Source organism: Canis lupus, chromosome 17, assembly GCF_003254725.2.
Source record: "Canis lupus dingo isolate Sandy chromosome 17, ASM325472v2, whole genome shotgun sequence".
NCBI lineage: Eukaryota > Metazoa > Chordata > Mammalia > Carnivora > Canidae > Canis > Canis lupus.
Window position 1 is genome coordinate 16,340,411 of NC_064259.1, and position 7,443 is coordinate 16,347,853.

The 7,443-nt window shown below is 40.1% G+C and overlaps 1 long non-coding RNA gene across 1 annotated transcript; it reads right to left on the reverse strand.

Annotated features, from left to right (window-relative positions):
- Window positions 1-548: 548 nt before the first annotated feature.
- On the reverse strand, window positions 549-6,879 carry LOC112664741 (uncharacterized). Its single transcript, XR_003139938.3, has 5 exons — window positions 6,744-6,879; window positions 5,182-5,313; window positions 1,846-1,964; window positions 1,298-1,378; window positions 549-873 (listed from the first exon to the last, which is right to left on the reverse strand). It is a non-coding gene; the product is annotated as an uncharacterized LOC112664741 (long non-coding RNA).
- Between the last annotated feature and the right edge of the window lie 564 nt (window positions 6,880-7,443).

Sequence of the window (7,443 nt, forward strand, 5' to 3'; positions counted from 1 at the left end):
TCTTACCTCTTTGCTGCAGTGTGCCTCTGGACATATCAGTTCCTTTGATTCTCCAGAGCTGTGTTTTATGCAGGGAGTTGCTAGCAAGAATCATGCCAAAAAGGAAGAGGAATTTAAGCAGAGAGAGCTTTAGAGCATTATGTATTGGTCTCTGGCAAGGGAGCACTTGACTGAACAAGAACCAGCCAGATGCAGTGTCTCCAAGGTGAATCTGTAATAACTTAGGTGGCAGTAATTTCCTAGGAGACTGGCATAATTATACCCAAACAAATTGCCTGAACAGCCACATATTTATTAACATGAGATTAAAACTCTCAAGTTTGAGCAAACCTGGAGAGCAACAGCAGAAGCCAAAGTAGTGAAGAGCATTGGTAATCTGACACCCAATACCAGAGGGCTGATAAAAAAGCCAGGGTAGGGTCCAACCTGTAGTTAGGGCCTCTGAGGCCTCAGCTGTAGGTTCTTGTTTACCATAAATGGAGATTAAAATCACTAGATGTCAACACTTAGAACTTGTAACTAATGTGTAATAAATGACTCCAAAATTTACTGGCTTTAAACAGCCATTTATTTAGTTTATAATTTAGGCTGGAATCAGTTGGGCAATTTTGGGTTCATCTTGACCCTCTTCTGTATCTGCAGTCAACTGTACAGATCCCCTCTTCTGTATCTGGTCAGTGAAGCAGTGATGCTTCTAGGGTTGGTTGGCTGTTGGCTGGAGCAATAGGATGACTATGACAACTGTCTCCAGTCCTGCAGCAGCCCCAGCCAGGCTTGTCTTCATGGTGGTTCCAGGGTTCCAAAGAGCAAACAGAGCATGCAAGGTCTTGGAAGGGTAGTCCAGAATTGGCACACCATCATTTCTGCTGAATTCTGTTGGCCGAAGCAAATCACACAGTTAGCCTAGAATCAAGTGGAGGGGAAATAAACTCCACTTCTTGATGAAATGAGCTGCAACATCACATTATAACACATTGCAAAAAGTACGGCCAATAAGAGTAATGAAAGACTCTGTTTTTTTTTTTTTTTAATTTTATGACAAAACCCTTGAAAAAAGAAAAACCTACTGTAAGTGGTGCCAGTGCTAGAAGTGAACACTCTGCATTCAAGTGAAAGATTTGCTTTATATGTCTTTTTTGTTTTATTAAAATAGCATATATTTATTAACAAGTTATTTAAGCAAGATTCTAAGTTAGGCACCCTGTGGGGAAGAGCAGTTAAAAAAAAATGTTGCTCCTGATTTCTAGGAGCTCACACTGCCTCTCTCTCTGAGAGAGACAGACATACAGATAGTTACCTTATAATATCTTCAAAATCACCAATACTGTGATGTTCTCCAATAAGGAATATGAAAAAGGAAGAATGTAGGTAAAGGTACCTGTAGGGTGAATAAGATTACAAAATTGTTACTGTAAGGACTAGACAAGAATGGTGGTAGAGTTTAATGTACTTGGTTGGTTGAGTTGTGCTGAAGTGAGAGTCAAGGAAGCCTGGAATGATAGTGATACCCTCTGGTGAGGATAGCATAAATGTGATTTAGCATGTTATGGGGTCACAGAGAAATCAGGTAACCTTAGGTTTCTGATTAATTGGATTAATTTACCACCTACATGTACTTGATGGTGAGGTGGATTTAATATTTGGAGGGGAAGAAGACATAAAATTGAGTAACAATTCAGATGAAGGTACACAAAAAGCCACAGGGTAAGGGTGGTGCATGTGGCACACCAGTTGGTGAAAACAAAGTGAACACAACTGAAATCCTTAGTGAAAAATTCTTAACAGAGTTCTTGGATTAAGTCATAGAACTGTAATAGTTTATGTAGAGGGTGAACACATACCTACCTTCTGTGTTGTTTTCCTATCCTCTCCATACACATTTGCTAGTTTGTTTTATTAGGAGAAAGATGTTGGCATTTCCATATGGGTCTCTCATGCATAGACTCTTCCTTCTAAATTAGGAGCTGGAGTGGGACCAAAAATGAGTATTTATGTATTTTTATATCTTTAACAACTATTGATGGGCTGATTTCATGTATCTCAGGCTTCATAAGCTTGTATCATGAAAAATCTTTAAAACTGTTAAAAATATATTCATTCTGATTCTGTTTGTTCTTGACACTTCTCAATTCAGTGGCCATGTTGTGAAATTCAGGCACTCTAACCTGTAAGAATATTCCCTTGAACATCAGGTTTTCATGATGTCGAGTTTTCCATCTTTGACCATGGTGGGGTGTGCATGATGGGAAAGCATGGGTGTGGGAAGAAGACCCTCATGTGCCACTACGGGCAGCAGTATGTTGTGGTAATAAGAGAAGGATCTCTGGATTCATACTTCCCTTTTCAAATCACAGCTTTCTCTCTCTCTCTAGCCTTATAATCAAGTGCAAGTTATTTGATCTGTCAATACCTCAGGTTTTTTTTTTACACTAAAATAGGAAAATAATAATGTATGGTTTTGTGGTTGTTATGAGAACTAAGTGTGATATTGCTGTAAAACACTTAGAACCCATCCATGGCAAGAACTAAATAAATGTCTGCAATTAATAGTAATGACTGTATTAATTCTTCTACTGCCTCCCAGTATGCCCTATGCCAAGTTTTTCCCAATTAAAATTTATCAAACACCCACTGGGTACCTGCTAATGCCTACAAATTACAGGGATTAAGAAGATACAATTTCTGTTTTCAAGAATTCATGAGAGAGAGAGAAAGAGAGAGAGAGGGTTAATATCAGATGTACTACCTTCCATAGAGGGTTTGAGGTGAAGTACTAACACAGCACAGAAGGGGAGATCTGGCAAGGCTAAGAGTATGGCATTTGAGCTGGAGGATGTTTAGAATTAGGCAAGCTATGATGAGTTGGGGGCTGAGATGGGGATGGGAAGAGAAAAGTCATGTTAATGCTTCTAATTTAAAATGAGGAAATTGGTCCATATAATTTTCAGTTGCATCAGAGCTCTTAAAATTCAATTCTGCAAAATCATGCTTTCATTCCTTGATGAATATATGAGAATTTTGTAAATGAGTTGTTGCATCCAGAAATTTTAGCTGCTGGGCATGAAGTTTACCCAGTATTCACAGCAAAACAGATTACTAGTGGAAATTTGAATTAGAAAAATGCTGACACATTAGAAAATATAATTTGTACGCAATGGCTTCAAAAAAAAAAAAAAAAAAAAAACATAAAACTAACCAGTAACTGCAGATAATAAATGGGGCCTAATGGCACATTTGGTTTTCATGTTGTTATTTCAAGGTTGTTCTAACAAAGCTTACCTGGGAAGAAGGACTTTTAGAAAAATTGGCAACATGGCACTTCCTCCAACGTCTCAGTTGAAATGATACTTTGAGATCGTTTAGATGTTACAAGTGGCAGTGTCCTTATAAGTTAGGCAAGTGGTTTGCCAATTTTCATTGTTTTTGAGAATTACCTATTTGTAAAAGAAATGCAGATTCCCTGAGCACTGCTTTTGAATATTCTGATGTAGCTGGTCTGTGACAGCACTCGAAGAATCTGCATTTTCAACAAAGACCTGATACAGGTGATCACTCAGAAACACTTAATGAAACAGTGAGTTAATAAGAAGGTAGAGTTTTGTCCAAGGTCACACAGAGTAGGTGTTAAACTAGAATGTGTGTTCTGGAAACAGCATCATTTCTGAGTGCCAAAGATAAACCTGAGAACTGCATCTTTTTAAGAAGGCAGACCAATAAGAAAATTTAAGGTACAGATCAAAGGGATCCGAACTGGTTCAGGGCAGAGTTTTGAGGTCAGTATTTGGTCTTGGATGCCCTCAGTCTTCTTCATCACTTGGTGATCCATAGTCACTTTTCCTCTATCCCCTAGAGCACTCACCCTGCTTCGGTCACACCATTCCCTGTTCCTCCCTAGAAACCTGCCTTCTACTTCTTCAACCACTTGTATACTGGTTTTTAGAGCTTCTCTCTGATGGGGACTGATTTCTTAGAGTGGTTAAGTGGCACAAAATAAAACAATGGCTTCCAAAAGAATCCTAGAAATTGGTTGCTATAAAAAATCTGGATACCATCCAGCCCTCCAATTCATAGTGTATCCTGCTGTCAGTAATAATGAAAGAAAGCAGAGTCTGAAAGAAAAAAATCCCTTCTAAATCCAGTTCAGGCATCTCATAGGGATCTGGGATGGTGTATGGATGTAAAAATCTTATTGGTCCAAGAATGTACATCAGCTGCTATGGTAAACACCGTTCACACAGGTACTTTGCTAGAGGAAAGAGACTCTGGCTTCAGTGTGAGCTCCGGATCTAAAGCAAATGCTAAACCTACAGATGATAAGCTACTCTGGAGAAGAGATGATGAAAATAACTTTTGTTTCAGAGGCATCGTTTTTAATGATAACTCAAACAATTAAATTTCATGGCAGTGCCTTACAAAACACTGTTCAAGGTACCTTATAAAACCTACAGTTTAACAGATAACTTAGAATGGAAAGAAGTTTCAAAGCAATGCACAAGATCAAAATATGGTCGAAAGTGTATGTTTATCTCTAGTCTGTATCTTTCTAGGAGTTCTAGCCAAAGGACCTATAGGGGAACATGTGTGTGTTTCTTTATCCAGGCTGGTGCCACGTGGGTCAGCCAAGGGTTATGAAAAAGAGGAGCAGGCAAGAGAAGGGATGACCACTAGATGGCAGAGAGGAGTTTGGGCATAATAACCCTTCACAGGAGATGGAGAAAACCTCTGAGATTGTGTAGTTCCAAGGGCAATTTCAATCTGTGTCATTGTTCAGATTTCCTTTTCTGCTATAGCCATCTGAGCCACTCAACCCTGTCTAGAAGCAGAAAGGTTTACACTTGCTGTGACTAGTGAGGTATCCTTGCCTCCAGAAATTCCCTTCCCTAAAACATCTACGTAGAAACATCCTTAAAGAGAGATAAAAATGCTTAAACTGATACTTTGAGATCCCAGTTCATGGTTGTTCTAAGTAACGACTTTAACATAAAGATAGAAGATGAAAGGAAGATCTTCCCCCTGCAAACTCATTTATATGAAGTGTTTATGTTACATATTTGAGGGAGCTAAGAATCACTTTCAACTGTCAGTTGTGCTGGGCAGAACATAGGCAAGCGGTCCCCGAGGCCAGACATTTTCATGGTATGACTCCCAGGGCTCTCATGACATCCTCAGGCTCTACTTTACCTGGCAGAGTGCCCCATGCAGAACAGCACGCGGCCAGCAGGCTGTGTGATAGTGGGAGCTCTTCTTGAGGATGAGGAACAACTCATGCTCTTTTTTTTCCCCATTCTCACAGGAGGCCTTTAGGATAACATTCTGGGAAAAGTAGCAGCATAGACCAGTCTTTAGTCACAAGATCGCTTCCTTTTGCACATATTGCTGTCCCCCTGCCCACCTGTCACCTCTGATTCTCCACATATTTCCCATCTTTCAACATCAGCTTGAAACATTCTTGGACATCCTTTATCACTGTCTTTCATTGTCTGAAAATCCTACAGCTTCTGGAGTTGATCCCCCACAATGAAAAATTACATTGTCTGTGGTTATGTATGATTCTCCGGTGGCTCCAGATGTGAATTTTGTTTTCTTAGTGGTACTCTGTCTCCAGAAAATCAGCATCTGCTTTGCTGGGTTTAGTCAGGGTGAGATACATGGCTTTCAATAATTTGTTTTTGATCCTTATCACTCATCCAGGATCCAGGATTTATTAGCCATAACCATTAGTAGATAGGCAAGGTGTTAGAGTGACAATACCATTGAATAAACAAAAGGGGTTATTTATTTATTTATTTATTTATTTATTTATTTATTTATTTATGATAGTCACAGAGAGAGAGAGACAGAGAGAGAGAGAGAGGCAGAGACATAGGCAGAGGGAGAAGCAGGCTCCATGCACCAGGAGCCCTACGTGGGATTTGATCCCGGGTCTCCAGGATCGCACCCTGGGCCAAAGGCAGGCACTAAACTGCTGCGCCACCCCGGCATCCCCTGAATAAACAAAAGGGGTTATTGAAAGATAAATGGGATGTGTTACTATTACCAATTGGGCAACATAGAGAAAGGGAACCTAAGAATCTTTGACCACATCCTACCTGGGTGGCATTAAGGAAATAAGATTTCATATCTGGAAAGGAGCACAAGTATCTTTAATTGTATAATTGTTAACTGTAAGGAGCTGGTTGCAGCATCTGTAGGATTTTCAGGCAATGAAGAGAGTGCTAAAAAGATGTCTAAAAATCCTGGGTTGGGAGGCACCAGGAGGGAACATCTTTATGAAAGAGGCTGCTATCCTCCAAACCACAAGGCTTAGTTGGTTGATTCCTCTCCCACTGGCTGATAGACGGCTTCTTCTGGGGAATATGTACTTTATCGACAATTTGGAAGCATCTGTAGCATAAAAAGGTAAAGAATTCCACTTATGTCCCCTGTTTTCTTCAAGCCTCTTCTCTTTCAAGCCTCTTCTCAGACGTTATAGTTAAAACCATGAAGAAAGAAAACAGAAAGCCAGAAACCTCCCACAGCTTCCTGCTGCAAAGTAGAAAATCTCACAGAGACCTACTATGGTGCTGGAGTGCTCGTCCTACAGAAAATAAGAATATAGTCACCATGGGTTCTAGTTGTCTGGATAACAGAGGCTTACACCTGGCCTAAGGGTTATATTTTCTGAAAAGGTTCTGGCATGAAGGCAACCAGCGATGTGAGTAGAAGCCACTGGAGATCACCATCTTTATGCCTAAGGATCTTACCTGAGAAGATTCATGGCCTGGGCCCAGCGGATGGCATCTGGGAGGAGGGCTTAAGTGACTTTAGGAATCCTTTAGATCTCTAATCATGAGATTTGGATACTTTTGGAACTTTTGATCTCAGCTCCCAGTCTCCCTTCATACTGAAAATGTAATCAAGAAGGGAAAGAGAGAAATAGGCTGAATATTCATGAATAATGGATTTTAGCTGTACCTACCCCTGTGTAGTCACTCAGGAACACTCAGGCTGTGTGTGTGTGAAGTAAAAGCTTCTTGCCAGAACAGGTGTAGGGGTGAAATCTTAGTCCGGCAAAAGTACTATTGACTCCTGGGATCCATCCTAATGTCTAAGACTGGAGACATTTTGCTTTGCTATTTATGATATAGGGCTAAGGGTTGCTTGCTAATTGTATTCACAGGCACATCCTGCAGAGCAACAGAGTGACAGATGAGGAAAGCTTTAATCTATTTGCAAGGAATTGCTAGTTAAATCCAAACTCAAATTATGGCCCTTATGGTTGACACTTGAACACAGAGTCTTTCTGATGACTCTCCTTAAGTGATCTCTATGATAAAGAGTTGGTGCTGTACTTGGTGCCATGTGATGCTTAATAAATTTAAATCTTTGGCACTCTGATGACAATGAAATGACTATAAAAAAAGGAGATGGACCTTTCCTAGCAAAGTAGTACAAATTCATGTG